The sequence below is a fragment of the Rousettus aegyptiacus genome, unplaced genomic scaffold (assembly GCF_014176215.1).
Source record: "Rousettus aegyptiacus isolate mRouAeg1 unplaced genomic scaffold, mRouAeg1.p scaffold_m13_p_7, whole genome shotgun sequence".
NCBI classification, from domain to species: Eukaryota; Metazoa; Chordata; class Mammalia; order Chiroptera; family Pteropodidae; genus Rousettus; species Rousettus aegyptiacus.
This window is the reverse complement of record NW_023416310.1, coordinates 113,128,848-113,151,010: the sequence shown is the minus strand read 5'-3', so window position 1 is coordinate 113,151,010 and position 22,163 is coordinate 113,128,848. Positions and strand designations below refer to the sequence as shown.

The window sequence follows — 22,163 nt, the reverse complement described above, 5'->3', positions numbered from 1 at the left end:
AAAAGTTTTAGTTTTGATGAGGTCTGAATTTTCAATTGTATTGCACTTTTGGAGTCAAGTCTAAGAACCTTTTGTCTGGCCCTAGGTCTCAAAATTTTTTCTTTCACAAAAGAGGCACCTGAAAAAGAGCTCTGAAGGTGAGAAGAGGAGGACGAACTGATTGGAGAATGGAAACAGGAGGGGAAACAAGAAAACATGGGTATTTACTCAAATGAACTGGGAATTTATGTCCACAGAAAAGCTTGCATGCAGATGTTTAGAGCAGTTTTCTTTAGAACTGCCAATACTTGGAAGCAACCAAGATGTTTGGTTCTTACTAATCGATAAATAAAACTATGGTGTAACCAGACCATGAAATATTATTCAGTGCTGAAAAGAAATGAGCTATCAACTCATGGAAAGACATGGAGGACTCTTAAATGCTCATGCCTAAGTTTAAGAAGCCAGTCGGAAAAGACTATGCTGTATGATTTCAACCATATAACATTCTTTAAAAGGAAAAGCTATGGAGAGAGTAAAAAGTTCGGTGGTTGTCAGGGATCAAGGTGTAGTGGGGAAAAATAGGAGGAGCACAGAGAATTTTTATGGCAGTGAAAATACTCTGTATGATGTTAAAATAGTAGATGCATGTCATTATAGATTTGCCCAAACTGATAGAAAATACAACACCAAGAGTGAACTCTAAGGTAAACTATGGAGTTTGGATGATCATGATGTGTCAGTGTAGGTTCATGGATTGTAACAAATGTACCATAAGATGGAAGATGTTGAAGTGGAGGAGGCTGTGCATGTGTGGACACAAGGGGTAAATGGAAACTGTGTACTTCCTGCTTAGTTTTGCTGTGAACCTAAAACTGCTCTGTAAAATAATGTGTGTTAAAAATAAAACTTCAACAGTAAAAAACAAAACTAAACAAAACAATCAGAGTATGGGTAAAAGACGTGAACAGATATTTCACCAAAAGGTAGACAGACGGCAAATAAACAAGTGAAAAGATATTCAACATCATTGACCTTCAGGAAGATGCAAATTAAAACTGCTACAAACCTATCGGAATGACTAACAGAAAAAATAGTGACAGCATCAAATGCTGGCAAAGACGTGGAGTAACTGGATCATTAATATGTTGGTGGTGGGAATGTAAAATGGTCCAGCCATTCTAGAAAAATAGTTAAGCAGTTTTTTATGAAACTAAAATGCAATGACCATACAACTCAGCAATTACACTGTTGGGCATTTATCCCAGAGAAATGAAAATTTAAGTTCATAGAAAAAACTTTACATGGATGTTCACAGAAGCTTTATTGGTAATAACCAAGAACTTGAAACAACTCAGATGTTTTTCAGTAGGTAAATGGTTAAATAAACTGGTGCAACCATACCATAGAATAGAATAAGACTCAGCAATAAATGAAAACCAAATATTAATACATGGAACTACGTGGATGAATCCTTTGGATGGATCTGGAGGAAATTATATTGAATGGAGACAAAAGCAGTCCCAAAAGTTTACACAGTGCATAACTCCATTTACATAATTTTGTTAACATGAAAAAATAAAGAAATGGAAAATAGATTAGTAGTTGCTAGAGGTTAGGGACAGGCAGGTCGGAAGGCAGAAATGGGTATATCTGTAAAAGATCAACAGAGGGATCCTTGAGGTGGGGGAACTGTTCTGTGGTGGTAGAAGTAGAAACCTACACATGTGTTAAAATTATGTAGAACTCAACACACACACACACACACACATACACACACACACACACACACACACCAGTACAAGTAAAACTGAGGCAATCTGAATAAGATCAATGGATTGTATTAACGTCAATATCCTGGCTGGGGTACTGTACTACAGCACAGCAAAATGTCATCATTGGAGAAACTTCACAAAGGCATCTCTTTGTGTTATTCTGAATATGACTCTACAACCATTTCAAAAATTTTAAGTTGCTTTAAAAAAATGTCAGTGAGCCTTTCACTTCTTTGGATGAACTGAAATAAGGCTCTATGTGTGCAGGCACACACGTGTGCAATGGAGAACAGGTTTCAGTATTTATGGTTTGGTGACTCCATGTGGCTAACTGGCACCTCTCCTCTGCTGTCATCGCAGCTCCTCCTGGATGCTGAGTGATGGGTAATAAGAACACTCGATGGAACCCCTCTTTTTCATATCTTTTCCATATACCGCTGATTCCAGTACTTCACACATAAAGCCCTCGGCGTCAAACCTGAGAAGAGAGAACTTCTAGGTGAGGCTCTGACTGTGGCTAATATTTTTTTGTTGTTTTTAGATTGTTTGCTTTAATGTAAAAAAATGGATGCATTGTGGTAAAAAGCAAATTGTTTGTATGTTAATATTCATAAATAGATGTGAAATATTATTACTTATTAAAATGCTAACAATCTTTGACAGTTGAAAATCAAACCTAAAATTTCTGACATGATAAACTTTAATAATTCTGTGTGGTATTGATGGAAAGAAACAGGAGGGAGTGCAAAGTGAAATCTTTGTTGTTTATTTGTTGCTAAAAAGAGCTCAGCCAAAGCATTATCTGAAGAGAAACTTAATGAAACCTTTGGAGACAGAAATAGAAAATATCAAGTTAGTAATTATGTGCAGAAGTCACAGTTCCTGAAGGAACTTTGGACAGCTTTCACTCCTTTTGTGGATAACTTGGTGTTTTCCCCAGGGCTGATTTCTAAAAATTTTGTATCATATTATGTTATAAACATTTCTCCACATCAATAAGTCCCTTAATAAACATAATTTTAGTGGCTTTATCATGTTCAGTGGAGTAGATACTTCATCATTTTCTTAACCATGAGACATGTAGATTATCTGCTTTTATATGTATATACATATCTCCGTGGTATTTGTTATGTTCTTATGTGATATTCCCAGCAGAATTACTGGATGAAAAAGAATGAACATCTTGATGTAATATGATGCCTTTTTGTCCAAAATTTTCCTCCAAAGGTGTATAAATTTACATCCCCTGGAGGAGACTTCACCACCAGAAAGCCTTTCCAGATCTGGTGGTGCACGTTTAAAGAGAAACATGTGCCAGTTTAGTAACAGGAAAACGGTATCCCGTAGTTCTTTTAAATTGCTTTTCCTTGGTTGCTACATGGGTAATACTTTTCCCCTGTGTGTCTGTTAACAATTTGAAGTCCTTTTAGAAAATTTTTTCTGTCCTTTGAGTAATACCTACGAGCGAGCCCGTTAGTTTTATTGACTATGTAAAATTCCTGAGAAGTGAAACTATAATTTACTTAATCATTTGTCTGCATTGTACACAAGTTGTTTATGAATTCTACTATTATAGATGAACTCTTTTATTCATATAGAAGATGTTAAAAAGGTGGCTATATGTCGGTCACTATTTATGTAGCAGTGAACTAGTCTGATGAAGGGATTTGTTTTCAAGGAGCTTGCATTCCCCTGTAGGTAGGGGAGACAGACTCTAAACAGATAAGTGTATGATAGATACATCAGGAGGACTGAGGCACTAGGAAGAATAAGGAGAAGCGAGGGAGTGGGTAGGTGGAGTTTATGCTATTTTACAGAGAGTTTTCAGAGAAGGTCTGACTAATGAAAAACCCAGAAGATGTAGGGGAGCAAGCCAGGCAAATATCCGGTAAAAAGTATTCCTGGCAGAGGGTATGGCAGATGCAAAGGCCTTGAGGCATGTATTAGAGAAAGAAAGGGCAAAGAGGCCAGCATGGCTAGTATGCAACAAGTTAGGAGGAGATGGGGGGAAATGAGGTCAGGGAGGTTGCCAGCAACCAAATTTTACTGTGAGATGGAAAGCCATCACTGGGCTTGAGGCTGAGAAATGGAATGATACAAATAATGTGGCTTACATGTATTTCTAAAAGCCCACTCTGGCTGCTGTACAGATAATAGACTTATAGAGGAGTACAAGGGGAAATGGAGAGAAACCAAATGGGCCATTGCAATATTCCTGGTACGATTCTGGTACAGGTGGTAAAAAAATGGTTGGATCTTAGACATAGTCTGAAGAACTGGGTGATGGGTTGGATGACTCATAGACTTTTTTGGCTTAAAGTATAATTCATTTAGAAGGGGAAAACTGTATATTTGTTCCAGAGTTTTATTTGGATGTAGTAAGTTTGAGACAATAATTGATCTGAGGGCACATGTCAGGTTGGCAGTTGGCTGCGAATCTGCCAGTGCTGGAAGAGGCCTGGGCTGGAGGTGCACACTCAGGGGTCGTGAGCAACGAGAAGCAGTGGTATCTCCTTGGGCATGAGTGCAGAGGAGAGAGGAGTGGAGTGGAGATCCAAGAACCAAGCTCTGGGTGCTCTAGGTTGGATTGACAAAGAGGAACCACCAAAGGAGTCCAAGAAACCACGATGAGGTTAAAGGGGAAAGGAGGGAGGGTGGTGTCCCGGAAACCAGGGGAATGAAGTATTTCAAGAAAGAGATGGTACATAAAATGAGGGCTGGGAACTGAGAGCTTGGTTTGGCACCAGGATGCCCCCAGGGCCCTTAGCTAGAGCTATCGGTGCAGTGGTGAGGATGAAGATCAAGATGGAGTGAACTGAGCAGAGTTGGTGGAGGAAATAGAGACACAGACCGTGGGAGACCCTGTGGAGGGGTCTTGCTGTAAAGAAAGGCAGAGGAATGAGACTATGGCTTTCAAGGAGCGAGCCAAAGAGTTTGCTTTCTTTTTTTTTTTTTAAAGGTGGGAGATATTTAAGCATATTTGCATGTTCATGTAGAGAGGGGGAAACTGTGATTTATTGAAAAGAAGGGATAGTGGCCGGCATGGAGTCCTTTAGAGGCATCAGAGTCCAGCACCCAAGTAGAGGCATCGATTGGCATAGGGACACAGCATTGTGGACTTCATATTTGTTTTCTCTCAAAATTAATGTGTTGGAACCCTAACCTCCAATGGGAAGGTATTAGCAGATGGGGCTTTAGGCTTGTGTGAGGAAATGAGGGTAGAGTCCACATGATGAGATTAGTATCCTCATGAGAAGAGAAAGAGCCTAGAGCTCGCTCCCTCTGCCGTGTAAAGACACAGTGAGGAGGCATCTATCCACAAACCAGGAGGAGTGCCCTCAACAGAACGACACTGGCCCTCTGATCTGCGACTTTTCAGCCTCCAGAACTGTGAAAAATGAATGTTTGTTGTTTAAGCCACTCATTTTGCAATACTCTGTTATAACAGCCTGAACCAACTAAGACACATGGTCTGTTCTTCCATGGTAACAGGAGTGAAGGCAGAGGGTCTAGGTCCAGATTCAGGTGAGCTGGCAGGTTTGTAGACATTCTTTTCTGATTGCTTTTGTATTTTCAACAGAATAAGAAATAAGTTCATCAGCTGAGAGTTTGGTCGGAGAAGAGGGAAGGCATGAACAGCTGTTAAGGGGAGTGGGAGAGTGAGTGACCTGGGGAGGGTGGGATTGCTGGGAGCATGAGGCACCACTTATGGTAAGTCGATTCAGCCTGCTGGCTCCGTGGTCCCCTTCAGCTCCATTCAGCTGCTCAGTTTCAGGCATCTAGGAAGTTGGACTTCATCATGGCTAGAGTTTTGACGGGCAAGTATAGTTCAGAAAGAGAAGGCCAGTGAGTCTAGGGTATGAGCAAAGGAGTAATGGATCCTAGTGGAATCAGCTTTGTAAAGAAGGGGGCAAAATTATAAAGGCTCTCTTCATGAACAGAGCTTCTCCACATTCCCATCTTTGGGCCATAATCACAGCAATGCCTTTTCAGAGGCTTAAACTTAAAACTATTAAAGTGAAGAAAAGAGATACTTTGGAAAATTTCCTTAACAACAAAATCCTAGGTAACTTATTAACTTAATCCAGGTAAGTCCTAACTTTGCTAAGCCATCTTCCAGGAATAATGCCTTTTAAAAGAAAGGTAGTGATACTCTGGGCATGGAATTTTTCTTATTTCTCTACTTGGAAAAAAAAAAAAGAAAAAGATTTCCCTTGAAGCTGCCTGACCAGCATTGTGGCCCTGGCTTCACTCAGCTGGTTAAGGGGATCCAGGAGAAAGTCAGTTACAGGTTAACCAGGTCTGAAGGCGTGGCTGGTAGCTTCCTGAGTGGTGGGATGTCAAGCAGTGTAAAGGATGACCATATTCAACTCTGATCCCTTCAGTGAAGAAATGCAAAACTTCTGCCTTCAAATAGCTCACAGTCTACTACAGAGAAAGGCAATAACAGAATTGATAAGAAAAATACAAAGAAATTAAAAGGATAGAGGTTTTAGGGGTAGAAATGGAAATTTAAATTTTAAATGGAGTGTCAGGAAAATTCTTACTTTGAATGTGATGTCTGTATCCATACCTGGAGGCAGTAAGGGGTGAACCTGTGGCTTTCAGGGGGAACACTATTCCAGGCTGTGGGAACAGCAGGTGCACTGGTGTGTTTGAGACAGCCACTGAAACTGAAGCAAGTGGAGAGGGGGAGAGTGGAAAGAGATAAGAGCAGAAGGACAGATGGGGAGCCACTTTGGGGAGAGCCTCTTAGGTCACCTTTTATTCTGATTAAGATAGGAAGTCATTGGACTAATTTTAGCAGGGCATGGATACCATCTGACTCGTGTTTAACAAGAGCACTGACTCCCGTGATGAGAATAGACAGTGGGGCAAGGGTGGAAGCAGGGGCAGCAGGACATGCCTGGAGTTACCCAGACAAGAGGTGATGGTGGTTTGGGCCAGAAAGGAAGCCACAGCAGCCGTTCACTCCTCTTGCACAGTTGTCATTCTACCAGACAGGAGAAGACCTATATGCCTTAGAGACACAGGGAGTCTAATGGGGGCAGTTTACAAACATCTCTTCTCAGAAGTAAACTTGGAGAACAAGTGAAAAATAAGAACTGCTGGTGTCCATGAAGGAGAGGATGTCAACAACTGCAGGTCAGGCGCAAGCATGAGAACTTGGTTGGATTTCTTGAGTTTGCAGCCTCCATATTTATTAGCTTGAGACCCTTGTTCCATTTCTGTATCATGCTTGGTAGTAACAATAAAAATGCCTCTTGGAGAGCACAAGGAATAAAGTCAAGGAAACTGCACCTTCCTTGTAGCCAGGTGGGAGTGGAAAAGCAATCACGAGAAACTGAGTCCATGGTGACAGCTCTGAAAGGCTCTGGTCTATGGGTTGAGGATGTTGTCAATGATTCTCCAGGGGCCTCTGAGCTATCCAAAAGGAATAGAAGACTCTGGATGCTTCTCTTGGGGGCTGACCACCTCTAAGAAGCTATGCGATGTCACTCAGCCTACTCCAGCTTTAGAGAAGAGTCACGGGCATCTCAATTAACATTTGCTGCATTTTATGTTGGACTGAAAAATGATGGGACTGAATCTCATCATGCTTTGCTCATTCACAAGCCTATATTTTGTATCAAATGGCTCAGGGAGTTCAACTTGCTCAAGAAAAGTTTCTAGCTGCCGTGACTACAATATAATTGCTTGGAAGAAGAAAAAGGACTCAGCTGCAAGTGTCAACTCAGTGGGGTCTCTGAGATTGTTCACACTTAATGGCGGCATTCTTTTTCAGAACTTCCCAGTTGAGAAAAAAATAGAAACTCTGAATAGACCTATAACAAGCAGAGAGATTTAATTAGAAGTCAAAAACCTACCCACTGAAAAAAGCCCAGGCCCCAATGGCTTCACTGGTGAATTCCACCAAACATTTGAGGAAGTAATGCCAATTCTTTACAAATTCTTCCAAAAAGCAGAAAAGGAGGGAACGTTTCCCAACTCATTCTATGAGACTGGTATAATCCCAATACCAAAACCAGACAAAACACAAGAAAAGAAAGCTACAAACCAATGTCTCTCTTATAAATACAGATGCAAAAATCCTCAACAAAAAAATATCAGGACATCAACAAATAAAAAAGATTATAACCACAACCAAGTGAGCCTTATCTTAGGAATGCAAAGTTGATTTATCACCCCAAAATTGATCAATGGAAGGATGCTGACTCTCACCGCTTCTACTGAACACAGTCCTGGAGGTTCTAGCCAGGAACGTCAGGTTAGAGAAGGAAATAAAAAGCATCAGATTGGAAAAGAAGAGGCAAAACATGTCTGTACACAGGTGACAGGACCTTGTGGTACATAGAAGACTCTGGGAGTCCACTAAAAAAACCATTAGCGCTATAAGTGAGTTCACAAGTCTTCAGGATAAAAGATTAATATATGAAAATCAGTTGCTATTCCTATACGTTTGCAATGAACAATCTGAAAATGAAATTCAGAAACAATTCTAGTCATAATAGTATCAAAAAGAAGAACCTCTGTTTTCTCAGAGTTCAGGTGTTAGCATTCAAGACCATACCTGCCAATGGCCCCAGAGGGTGTGTGGTGAGATGGGTCCAAAGATTGGTGAAAGTTACCCTGGGTTTCTGCAGAAAGCTGCTCTTTTCAGGTTACACTCCCTGCCACCAAGAGGTGTTTCCTTAAATAGCCACAACCAGGCAGCTGTCTATTAGTGGAATTTTGGGGTTGCAGCATGCCTTCCTGCCCCCAGATTAGTTCCTCGGTCCACAACTCTGAGACTTTACAGTTCAGATTAAAGTTTTAGCTTCTGTAACCAAGAGAATGTCCCTGTGAGAGACATTTACACTTCGGTATGATTGAATTTATAATCCATTTCATGGCAGACACGGCGATAAAAATGGAAAGAGATTGAGTACCTCTGAGGACTAAAAGATAAACTGGGAAGCAAAACATGATTAAAATGAGCTTCCCCCACCCCCTATTCTCAGTGTTGACTTTGACCTCTACTCGAGAGTCAAAAATCAAGAAGCTCCCTTATCTGTGGATAAGGTTTTATAGTTCCTAGAGCACGTGCACGATCTTATTTTGTCTTTACAAATAACTCAGTGAAGTAAGCATGAATGTGATTCCTTTTCAGGGGAAGAAATTGGAACGTAAAGATAGTGGGGACCCAAGGTCACTGTGCCATCAACTGTTAACTATGGATCCAAGACTTAAGCCCAAGTCTCTGAACTCTAAATCATGTGCTCTGCCAGTTACGCGAATGTGTAGCCTACTTCAGCTGCTTTTTCCCAAAGAGTCTTTAAAAAATTATGCTAAAGGAGTTTCTTAGATTAACTGGAAAATGAAGGAAAGAAGAATGACAATTACTCCTTTTATAAATTCATCACTTGGCTGCTTCAGTTCATTTTTCTCCCTAAAAGGCCACATCCAATAGAAAATGTTAAAATTGCTATGCTATGAGCATTTGTTTGAGAAGTTGTTGTTTTAATTCAGGCCCTTGATGCAGCAGCCACATCTGATCAATGAATTAAGGTGTGTTCCACAACTGGCCCTTGGTGGCGGGGTTGGGGAGGTTGATTGAATTAGTGTAAGTCCTAGGAGAAAGGCTAATATTATTAGCATTCGTAGTGTTCAGTGTCGACAGAAATCTGCCTCACCCAGGAGTACCTGGGTTGGTGGCCTCAAAGTGGGTCAGGGATTTTTTATAAGATAAACATTCTTCTATTTCCATATTAGACACTATGTAGGTCATTGCCCCCCTGAGGGCTTGGTTGATACTGAAGCCTGAAGAGTCAGAACTGTGTGTGTTTCTGTTACACAGGGGTTTGGTGGCTGAGCAAGTGGCTGCATCTGATGCAGAGGTGAGTGCAATGAGGTAGGATGGAAAGAAGGACTGAGCAGAGACATATGGTTCTCACGTTCTCCTCCCTGAGAAGGAGATGCTACCGGGACAGCACAGGGTTCCCAAGGTAAGGTCCCTCCCAAGTCTTTCTGAGCACACACAAACTGCATCCTCATATCAGGAGGGGTTGGTAACCTCCATCTTCATCCTCTGGCTTATATTCTTATCCTCTTGGGGCCAGGAGCAGGCCCCCACTGAACCTAGGGGTGGGCATTGAGTTTGGGAGTGCTAACCGAGTGGTATGCTCACTTAGCTGTGCGATTGAGAACCTCTGCACCTCTGCGCATTGAAGCCCAAGGTGAAAGCTGGGATTCTCCCTCCTGATTAGGACTCTGGCAATGAGGACAGAAGATGGGGTTGAACAATGTCACCTCCATGCTTGCTAATTAGTTTTTTTTTAATGACCTTACGGTTTCCTGCCTGTTCCTGTTAAAACGGACAATCAGAGAAAAGCCTTTCTGGGAAACAAAGATGTGTGTGACACTGTAGTTTTATTGGACCATCTGGATGTTTTTAAAACATACACCTTGAAAGAGTCAGACTTCTAAGGAGTATAAGGTAACCTAGGCCGCGTGGCATCATTTCCCCGAGCCACATCTTCAGCAGTAAAGCGATGAAGACTTGGGCCAGCTGATCCAGTACCTGGGGGTTCCCCGGAGACCCTCTTCTGCTCAGGAAGGTCTGCATTGCAAGGGTGTCAGAGAGAGCAGACCTGAGACTTTGTGCTGAGACCATAAGTCCCATCACAGTGAGGGGGCTGCAGCCAAGTGGGCCATCGGGCCTCTTGGCTGCCGGGAGCAGTTTTATCTAATGACAATTCCAAAAGGAATGTTTGGTTCTCTGCATCTGGTTTCTCTTCACAGCTGGGACCTGGGACCTGGGACCTGGGACCCGGGACCTGGCCTTCAATGGAAACACTTCTAATGCTGATGAGCAGCAGGCCATGCAGACCTGATTTTGCATTAGGCTCGACCACCAACAGGACAGCTTTCACAACAACCTGAGGCTTTGATAGAAGGCTACGCTTCATGAAGTAGGGCTCAGCCCCTAGACATCTGGGGTACTCATCCATACAGCAGGTTCCCAAGGTTGGTCTTGGCCCAGCCCCGACCTCCTGAACCAGGCCCGCGGGGAGTCCTTGTATAACAAGCTCCGGCATTATTCTTCCAACCACTGAGGGAGGACAGCTGCTGTAGGAGGTGGACCTTGTGCTCTCAGCTGCAGCGACAGATACAACAAAGCAGTTCTTTCTGAGTCGTCCGAGGCCAGTGGGGATTTGGCTGATGGTTTCCTGGGCAAAGAAAGAGGACAGCGACAAGCCTAGAGTGGAATCCTCGTCAAATGCAGCCTTCCTTTAAGACCATGTCAGCCCCCACTGCCCACCGCCTCTCGGGCCAGCGTGCTGTCCTCACATCGTCAAACCTCCAGGTTTGAATGGTTTTGCTGTTCATATTTCCTGCCAGGCCTTTTAGTCCAAATGTATTTTCTTAAAGAAGTAATTTACATAGGTTATATTGAAAAGCATGATGGTCAGAGATCATTTGCAACTTTCAACCCCAATTATCAAAAGATGTTGATTCCCATCCAAAAATGGAAAAACCTCTAATCAACCACTAAACATTTATAGGTCACCTTATTATTAATTTTTTTCAGCAGGAACTCAGGAAAGCACCCAAATTTTATAGCTGAGCCAGTCATTTAGCTATAAGTCTGGCCATACAAAATGAGTATGAATCATTTCAGGAAGTTGTGCAGTGAAAAATTCAGGTCTCAGTTTTACAGTTCCCCTATTTATACTTGAGCTGGCCTCCAGCCTTGTACCCAAACATTTTTTCTTGGATGAGATACTGCTTCACTGAGACCATAGTCAGGGTGGCACACTTGGAGAAAAGCACACAGCACAGGGTGACCTCGGGCAAGCTGCCACACTTCCATGAGCCTCACCTCCCTGACTTGTAAAATGGGCTAGTAAGCTCTCCCTGACTAGTTTCTTAGGGCTGAGCAAGTGGTTACTATTCTCCTGTCTTCCAGTGGGATTAGCTGAGCCGAGGTGCACAGCAGGCAGTGAGCTACACTCTCTTGTTCACAATTTTAGGTGTGTTTAAATACCCAGAGTTGGGGGTTGGGGCAGAGATTGGATAAGGGTACTCACCTTTGGAGGGAGAAACAAAATGACACACCACTGGAAGTAAATACTAAGCGCCAAGTGAATGGTAAAGATAAATATTCCAAGATTGATATTCCAGAAGCACAAGGTCTAAAGAGCCCAGGATGGCTTTCTGAAGTTGTGGTTCCCAACCTCGGCTGTACAGTAGGGCCAAGGGACCTCAATCTAGTGCTGATGCCTGAGCCTCGCTCTGTTTAATTGGCTTGGGGTGGAGCTCAGGCTTCCGTACTTCTCCAGCTCTCTCATCGGATTCCAGGATGCAGTGTTGGGACCCGCCATGCTAAGGAACAAGGTTTGCACCAGGCATAACAGACTGAAGTGACATTTGACCAGCACTTGACCATCCCAAGCATTTTCGCCTACATGATTTCAAGAGATCCAGAAGGGGAGGAGCTGGAAGAAAAGCCCAGAGGCCAGGTGACAGCAAGCTTTCCATTCCAAAGAAAACTGGGGCTGTACCTGGGGCTCCTGCTCCCAATTGCTGTTCATTCTGCCACTGGTTCTCATTCTCTGGAGAGAAAAGGACTGTTCCTACAAACAGGAAAATAGCCCATGGAAATGGGCAGAAATGAATGCAAGCCTTCAGAGCTTATGCTGTTTGAGGGTGCCTTCTCAAACAAATGATACAAAGTTCTAACTACCACAACCTTCAGCTTCCTTAATTTAGGACAGACCAGCCCCTGGGAGGGACAATATATATTCGGGCACTTTTCAGGTTAGTTAGTCACGTGCCCAAGGTCCCACTGCCGGTAATGGGCAGTACTGGCACAGACATCTAGGTCTGCCCCCAGCCCAATCCCACCCCCAGACCTCCCCATCGCTGTCGAAAATGCTGGTGTCTGCCTCATTTTGAGTCATTAAGACACTCTTGACTGCTGGTCCCACAGTGGAAACCGCCGCTGGTTTGCAGCATTTCAGGTGCACTTCTGCAGCCCAGTCCTGGGTCGTGGTTTCCGTTTCCACTGCAGGTGCTGTCCCAGAACTGTTTCCCAGGAAACGTGCCAGAAAACATCTGCCACAGCACAAAGCTCATGTCTACACTTCGAAAGCAGCCCCAGGCACAGTTCCAAAGCATGCAAAGGGAAACCTCTGCTGTGGCTGACTGCTACCTCCAGCCAAGCTAGGGACATTTACGGGCTAGCCCTACCAGAAGATTTTCTGGGATTTACTGAGAACTGGAACTAAGTCCTTTTAGGGTGGTAAGAAGCCAGTCAAGATGCTGCTACTGGTGACAGGGGAGCTCCAGGCTCCACCTGAAAGCCTGCGTGATCTGGCAATAAGGGGAGAGGGAAGCCCAGGACAGAACGAGGTAGGGGTTGGGGGGCAGGAGGGTCCTGGACCCTGGGATCACAGAGGACTAGGAACACAGGTTCACTCAGCCCCAGGAGCAGGGGAGTGAGGCCCGGCCCCTCATCTCACCCTTTTGGCCATGACTGTGTTGTATTCCTGCAGGTCAGATACTTGCTTTCGAGTGCATGGGGCTTGCACTTCCACACTTTAGATGAATCTACTTACCTCTTTTGCCCTCAGGTTTTCCACTGAAAAGTGGGAGGTAATTCCAGCATCTCTGCATGGTGGTTGTGATGGTTACGGAGGTAGCAGGCAAGAGACTCCTCTGAGGTAAGGTCTCAGTAACTTGCAGCTACACTCATACCTAGCTTTCTGGGAACTTGTATTTATTTTAATTTTTTTAATGAGTAAGGAGTAAGACTGCTTACTCTTACTGTGAATAGATGCTGAGGACCTCAATGTAGCAATGGGGACCTTGCCCCTCCTAGAATCACTGCAGCCCCTGGAACCTTGTGCCCAGTAGAGAGTCTTCAGTGGTAAAGGAAGGTTTACAGAGTGACTTGGAGCCAGTAGTGCACATGTTCAGAACTCGCTGAGGCCAGAGTACAGTGTGGCTCCACTGACCCAGAGCCACCATCAGGCGACAACATGGCTCCGGTGGCTGTAGTGAAACTGGTGAACTGTGGGTCTGGGGATGTGTGCCATTGTAGGCTGGGGCATAACACAGGGCCCCCAGGCAACTTCATACTAGGGAGGTCATGGCCAGGCTTAGGAAAAGCTTTTCTGTTAAGAGGAAAAGAATTCTTTTTGGCACTGCATCACACATGGTCCTCATGAGGAGTGTACGATGTGCAAGGCTCTGAAGCCAGGGCTGGTGTCCAGACCTGGCTCTGCTGCTGGCCAAGTGTGTGACCTGGAGATGGCCTTCCCCTCGCTGAGGTCCAGGAGGCCTCATTGACTAAATGGGGTGGCCTGGATGATCGCCAAGCTCATGCACTTTATTTTATTCATTGCAAAAAGTTCATGAAGATGCATGTAACCAACTAACTTTGGCTTTATTATTGAACAGTAAATATAGTCAGTCGATGAATGAATCAGTAGACCAGGTGTTTGTAAAGAAGCCATTAGAGTCTAGCATGGTTCTAAACACTTCCGGGCAGTCAAGAGAAACATTGCCTACTGCCAGGCCCTCAGCTGCTAAAGAACCTACAGCACAGCTAGTGCCCATCGGCCTAACCACTGCAGTGGTCTCTCCAAGTTCCATCACCCATCTCTCTGTTTGAAACCCTCTCATGAACACTCATCTTGGGGTCAAAATGCCATTCTCCAATACAGGGAACCAGGGCTCCTTGGGAAAATGACTGATTCCAGGGGCAAGACAGAGAAAGCACAAGATGGACCTGGATCACCTTGTCATACCAGAAAGGAAGTAAGCACTCACAGAATGATGGGGACATGTTAAGAGGACTCAGGAGCCATCTTGAATGTGTTTCTTTTGATAAAATCTGGGACAATTTGAGCATCAAAATGAATAAAGACAGTAATAGGTTTCAAATCATTAAAATAATAGGAACCCATGAGTCCATACTTGTATAAATGCATACTCACGCATATAGGAGAGAAAAGGTCCTCCTTATAGTGGAATGCCAGCTAACAAATGTAGAAAGAATGATGGAGTTTTAAAAATCACCATTTTACAACTATCATGGTAATTGATTTGGGCAAGGAGTCATCCATTTTGCTAAAATTATTAGATGAAAATTTGATGAACAGGCTGACAATACATGCAAAGGGAAAATTGATAAATTTACAGATGAGAAAATTGGTAAATTCCCCAAATGATCAGAATTCCTTTCACCAACAATAGGACAAACTGAAATCAGGTGCTGATACACTGAGGAAGACTGTATCAGTATTATATGTCCTGAGTTTGGTGACTGTATGCTATGGCAGGTAGACACCTAAGGTAGACCCCATGATCCCCATTTTGTGGTGTTCTTGCCTTGTGTGATCCCCTCCTCTGGGAGAGGGCAGGACCTATGACCTTCTTCTAACCAATGACACACAGTTAAAGTGACTGAAGATATATGATGACACGTCCATCATTGCACGACTGTGTCACATAAGATAGCCCCATCTTGCTGGAGTCTCTCACTCCTTGTTGGTTTTGAAGATGCAAGCTGCCATGATTTTGAGTGATGTGTCTTTGATTTCATCACTTCCTATCTTTTCTGCAACTAAGTTAAGTTATTCTTATTCTGCTGTCCTATTTTCTGATGTTTTGAACTTGAATTTGCCTTGCTATAGACCATGGTGCTATTCACTTGTTTTTAAGGGGCATGGGCTGAAAAGAACATCGAGGGCACTGTGGCAAAACCAAAGCACCTCATTAACTGTGTTCCAAAGAGGAGACAGCACACATCCACTGTTTTTAAATGCATGACTTCTGTGAAGAGTCAGTAGGGTTTGGCAGGGATGTGGCTACTTAATGAGATGGTCTGTAATTGTGGCAATGTTTCAGACCACCTACTGGCTCAGGTTAACCAGGAGGAGGCCTCCTCTGCCAGACTTGCTCTGGATGGTCACCAAACCCCAATCAGAGGCTTTTCGATAATATATTTATACATGTTTTCCTCTTGGAGCCTTCTCAGAGCTATTTTAATATGAAAGCAAGATGACGATGATGCCAGTGGAGGTCATTTAAAACAGCTGAGAATCGAACGTCTAGGGAAGAATCCTTGTTATCGAAACTGAGGTAGAGGGGGTTGGAGCCCAGACGTGGAGCTTCCTGGCCAGTGGAAAGAATGCCACAGGCACATATCTGCCTTTCAAAAAGAGGTACAGTCAAATAACTTTGGTGAGGATAGCAGCTGGGGAAGGAGGGCCTCCAGAGGACTGGGTGGGCCAGGATGCTGTAGAGTGAGCTCCCCAAAGTGACCTGTGAATGGGCCTCTCTCCTGGGTGGGGAACAGGGATGAGCTAAGGGGTCTGCTCCATTTTCAGGTGGAGCAGAGAGAGCTGGTGGACACTGCCCACGTCACCCTTGCTCCTTGATCTCCATGCACTATGCTGACTCGGCTGCCTCTGTGGGGCCCAGACACTAAACCTCGGGGACTCCGAGAAGGGCTCTTGGCCTTTGTACTCCTATGAATCAGTGGCTGGTCGTCCTTTTCTTATGGAAATCATTCCTTTATTCTTGATGGTTCAATATTCTGATAACTTTTAGTGCATGGATGCTTGTTTTCTTTCTTTTCCTGGACAGATGACCGCATTGTCTCATGTGTATAGGAAGCAACCCAGTGGCATCTTCCCTTGCTTAGCATATGCCAGCATGCTGGGAGAGCCTGGGGTTCAGAGTCCTGGGGGAGATGGATGAATGCCAACATCTCTGTATTTTTGAAAGGGAGACATGAACATCTTGCATTTACACCAAAAGGTATTCCCACCTTACTAAAATTCAGGCTTGAACTATCTACCTGAACACATCCAGAAGCCCTTTCTCTAATTTTGGAAGAAGCCATCTCAGGAGAGTTTTCCATCTGTCTCCTTATGATGCTACGCTGTTAGCGCAGTGCATTATTTATTACATCTCCCACTTTATGTTAAACTATGATATTCTTTTTTTCTGGGATTGCTATAAAAATAAGGTTGGCATCGCCTCTGCTGGCTGATTTTATTTTTTAAACAGCACTTTTGGGGCATAAGTTTGTAGTTATTTCCAAACTGCTTTCATTCTGCACCAAAACTCAGTACCGACTCTAGCTTTTCATAGTCATGCTGCCTCGTCCCAGCCTCATCTGTGTGACTGGCGTGTGTGCACAAAGTCAGCGGTAAAGAGCTGTGTCTTCTGAGGCTCTGCACACATGTTGGGGCTGGGCTGTTTGCCCCCAGAGGCATGAAGATGACATGAGAGCACGTCCACAAAGCAACGTGCAGGGTCTCACATTCCAGCAAACCCACAGCCTCTGAATGAATAGGCAGTTTGTGGAATGTGTTTTTAAAAAACAAGCAAATTAATAGATAAGACAACCGATGTTCAGAATATTTCCTGGTTCTGCAAGGTAGCTAGCACTGTGGCAATGATGTGTTTATCAGGGCAAAGCTGCTCAAGCCCACCTGGGTGCTGGGCTTCAGGCCTGGGGTGTTCAGCTGGCTAGAACCATCACCCTCCCAGAATCCTATCCTGCCAGCCTGGCAGGGACACAGCTGCAAGCGTCACTGTGGAATGGAAATGCAGGCCTACGTTCTCCAGCCACACAAGTGACAGACCACTCAGAGTCTGGAGGAAAGAACTGGATCTATGTGTCAACATTCTTGCAGTTAAACCCTTATTATTCGCTCCTACAAGCTGCAGAGTTCTCTTCCTGGCAGTCTGTGGCCATTCATGGCATGCCTACAGAGGCTCTGTGGGGTGGGGGGCGATAGCCGTGGAGTATGCTTATTTCATTTCAGTGGTGCACCATCATTTTCCACCCAGCATCTTAGTTATAGAAATATCCTATCAGACACAGAAAGGAAAAGGTCAGTATCTTCTCCACATAATTAAAGTATCACTTTTCTCAGTGAAACATTATCTAGATTATCCCTTCCTCAAAGTGTTGTTTTCAACAATGACTGTAAATGTAAACAGTATAGAAAATGTCAGTTACTGAACCATCTCCCCACACAGTTGGGGAGACGTTCTAGTTGGAATAAACAGACTTATCTTTTCTGTTATACAACACTGTCTTTAATTTAATGGAGATATTATTAAGATAAAAATCTCTATTCAATTCTATATTGTACCATATTAACACACACAATTAGTAATGCTTTATCAGTTATGAAGAAAGATGATGAGTGCTTTTGAGCTAAATTACCTTTATCATGGCAGCATATGAAGAAAACTACAAATATTTACCCAAGTGTATGTTAATTCTTATTTAATTTTAGCACCTCTTTTATCAACCAAATTAACCAATGAATTTTATTAAAGGGAATGTTATTATAGGCGAGGGCTTCCGCTACTGCATTCCATCTGCCTTTATTTGTATAATTTTGGTGTTGTTTTTCTTTCATTTCATTTTTAATTAAAAGGAACACATGGAAAATTGAACATTTGGACCTAATTTTATCAGAATTTGGAATAATTAGACCTATGTTCTTGTTAATATAAAGATCGTTGGTGTTGGGACCACAGGGCTTGTGTCTGTTCACTTGAACCCTTGCAAAGGGCAAGGGAGGTGGGTGATGGGCCACAGCCACTGCCTATAGACAACATGTGGCAAGAAAAAAAAACACTTTGATGATTTTATGTAGGGAAGCCAAGTAATTCCTTTCTATAGCTTAAGAAATTCAGCTTATGGTAAAAAGGGGGAGAATGCAGTTAATTTTAAGGAGAAAATATCTTAAACTTCAGCGGGGAGCTTTTTTGCCAGCAAGATATAAACAAACCATGCTTCCTTTGGTTCTGGAACTACTCAGGGACTTGGAGTCTCTGATTCTAATTGTGGGGTGTATACACAGGTGGGAGAGGCTGCAATAAAAAAAGAAACAAAACAAAATCTCTTGGACTGAGGACTCATTTGATCTTCTTAGAATCAGAGTTTCTTCCTAAACTCTCTTGACCTTTTCTCCCAAGTGTAGTAACAGCCTGTTAGTGGGAATTATTAAACCCTCCAGGTAGCAGTTTGCAGTCAGAAGATACAAGCTCAAACCTTAGTGTACGTTAGCATTTGAATTATGCTAAATTTTTTACTTGCTTTTTAGAAGTAAAGAACTGGGGGATAGAGCTTATGCCTCTTTTAATGGCTTTTATGAAGGAGGGAGGGGCACCTTGTGAGATGCTTCTTGATACAGAGTCAGTGAGCAGAGGGCCCTCAAAGCCCTTGGTGAGTGTGGGGCAGAGGGAGGCAAAGCTGGTGTCCCTGTGGCCACATCAAGTGTGTCCCACTCACCAAGTGTTTGGCAGTGCATTTCGCTGTCTCAGACATGTCTTCACATTGACCTCATGGTAACTGTGTAGAACTAGACACCGTATCATGGCCTGCATTGGCCAGATGTAACACTAAAAGTTGTGTGCTTATCTTAGAGTCATTCTCAAGGAGACTGTGACGAAAGTATATATTTTTAAAGAGTTAGCAGTGAATGGAGTGGTGTGCATTTCCCACCGTAGGCATTCATGTCTCATGGTTGAAAGGCTGTTGATCAGTCCTTCTAATCTTAATATGGACACTTGTGTGACCTTGAGCAAGTCATGTGGTCTCTCTGAGCCTCAATAGTTTCTTATCTGTAAAATGCGGCAAATAGCTGTCTAATTTATGAAGTATACCACATAATACATGTTCTCCTAATGCTCAGAATCTTCTAAAAAGAAAATAAAATTGTTTTTAAATAGTTGAAAACAAACTGTCATTGTCATTTTTTAAACTGAGTTCTGAGTTATTATTTATTCCCTCTAAGCCCAAAAGATTAGAAGATATTGCTGAAAAATGGGTTAGAAAATGTCCGTGGATGAAAGAAAAATCATTTCCAATTCCAGAAGAACCCAAAAGGGAGTCTCTGACAATCCAGCTTTAGTTTGGATGCTAAGAGCATAATGATATTACAAATTTAAATATAACCAAAGAATGTTTTATCAAATTGGCAACAAATAATTTGAATAGAGTTCATATATGTCGATATTCAAGTAGCAGTTTGCTAGTGATGGAAGCATTGCTATTTTCATTGAGTTATGATAGTTGCCTGAACGGCAAATTATAATGGACAGCCTTACAAAGCTTTATAGCAGCCCTAAATAACCATATAGTGTATCTATAGCCTCTTTACCTTTACTTAAACCAGCACTTCTCAGGTACAGAAGACTCACAAAATTCAGAGCTTGACAATTTATACTTAATCTCTATAAAGACTGTGTTCAGGAGAGATCCCCACGGTGTGAGATGGCATTTGAGAAGCAGCATATAAAGTGGCCTATCTCTAGTAAACATGATTTGACCCTGAGGGAGAAAAGGTAAGAGCAAAGCAATTACAACAAGGCACTTACATTCATTTATTTTCATCTTCAAATCAGGCACTTGCCAAATATATGGAAATATCCTTTTCTGTCTCTACAATCCATGTTTCTCCTTACTTTGATATGTCTTGTTTTTAGGAAGTGGTCATGTTTTAAAATTACATTATAAACAGGTAAAAGAAGTCAGTTTCCATATAATTGGTGAAAGTAATCAGATTATTTGCAATCAACATCTACTTAATGCCTTATTACCCTAATGGAAGTTATTGTAAGTGATGATAAAATTGTCAGAAAGAAGTTATACTAAAGGATGATAAAATTGGCATTGTTAAGGAGAGATGTGAGAGAGGTGATGTCTCCCTCTCAGCCATGTGAGGACACAGTGAGAAGGCAGCCATCTGCAAGCTGGGAAACATCTTCACCAGGAACCGATTTCTCATCCTCAGTGCACTTTGCATGGTTTTGCCCATTTGGCCCATTTCTCTTTGTTCCTAATTTGTGGTTTTTGCTTTGATCTGTGACTCCCAGGCTTTGTGTCAGAAAAAGAATTGGAAATGAAAGGATTCTTTTGCAGGCATATGGAAAATAAAAGCAACGGTATGCACACGAATGACGGAGGCCCTCGGGCCAGAAGAGGGGGCTTGTTAGCTTCCAGGTCAGGAACTGGCAACTGCTGTCCTTTTGCCAGGTGACTCACTCACACGTCTGGTAGCCAGGCAACTCCTTCACCTCTGTTTACTGACACTTACTTGACAAGTTGTGGTACTGGGGGGGGGGGGCGGGGGGGATAAATACGTATTCCTATGTTGGTTATAACCCCTGACATTGTCTTCACAGCAGCGTGAGTGGGGATGATGAGGCAGGCAGACATGAGCCTGTGTTCAAGGTTGGATCCAGCGGTAGCCTCTGAGGAAGGGTTGGTGGTGAGTCTGACTTGCAGCTCCTAGGTTACAGCGCTCTTTACAGGGAAGGCCGTGTACTTGGAATGGCTTCCCCACTATAATGTAAGCAGGTGGCCAGTTTTGTTTATTTGTTCACTGCTTTCTCCTCAGCTTCTAGGACATGGGCTGGGAGGCGCTCAGCAAATAAATACGTGTTGGTGGAGGCGCACATGGTGATCTCCAGCACTTCAATTTAAAAAGAGGGAGTAAAAAAGTAGTTGTCCCCCAACTTCAAGACCTTCTCATCTCCCCATCACTCTTTGCTGCCCCTTAATCCTCTGAGAGCCTGGCATTTGGAAGCTGCGTGTTATTTTCATTCTTCTTCCTCAGCTCACCATCTCAGTTGGCAGATCTTTCCCATTCTGATCTTCAGTGTCCTTTTTGTCCCCTCCACAATAGTCCTGGGCCCAGCCCTCTGGCCTAGCAGCGACTCCAGCCTCCTTGTTTGTGCAGCTTCCTCCACAACGCACCCTACAGTCACAATGTACCCTACTATGGTCCAAGGCTGGACCCATCTCATTCAAGTGTGGCTGTGGTCACCTCGCCTCTGTCAGGAATTTGTAGGGGGTACCCATGGAATGAAGCCCAGGTGCGTGAGGCCCTGAATTATGAAGCCCTAACTTTCTTAGCCTCACTTTTTCTGGGTACATGACATCTTGGTGAGGCTTCTTTGATGTCCGGGACATTTGACATGGCTGTTTTAAAATGTAGGTTTTATTATTATTCAGGTATGGTTAGGCCTGCCAATTAGGAGCCCCACTGAAAAGCTAGTTTGTTGCAGTTCCCCAAATTAAGGGGCATGCCACATCACAGGGGGCCACACATCACAGGGCCACCAGAATCAGTCAGGAGGCAGAGTGAGAGAAAACGAGGGCGGGCCAGTGCCTTTATTGTGGTTCCCTTGGGAAGGAATGGACAGGGCAGGGAAAATAGAGTAAACAAACTTAGTGTTGGCAGTTTGAATAATTTCAGAGGGCCCTGGTGTGTAGGGGCTGCCCCAAGTGGTCTAGTGCCTGGCCTTGGTGGGGTGAGAGCAGGGGAATAAGTGTAAGGCCCTTGGCATGGGGTGGAGGGGTGAGAGCTTGGACAGGTTAGTTTA

At 43.5% G+C, this 22,163-nt stretch overlaps 1 protein-coding gene across 1 annotated transcript in view; it reads left to right on the top strand.

Moving 5' to 3' along the window:
* The window catches only part of LONRF2 (LON peptidase N-terminal domain and ring finger 2), a 98,885-nt gene extending 79,331 nt beyond the window's left edge, over positions 1 to 19,554 (top strand). Inside the window, 2 exon segments of the mRNA XM_036225085.1 lie at positions 86 to 2,253; positions 9,592 to 19,554. The gene's annotated coding sequence lies outside the window, so the exon portion shown is untranslated.
* The last annotated feature ends 2,609 nt before the right edge of the window (positions 19,555 to 22,163 follow it).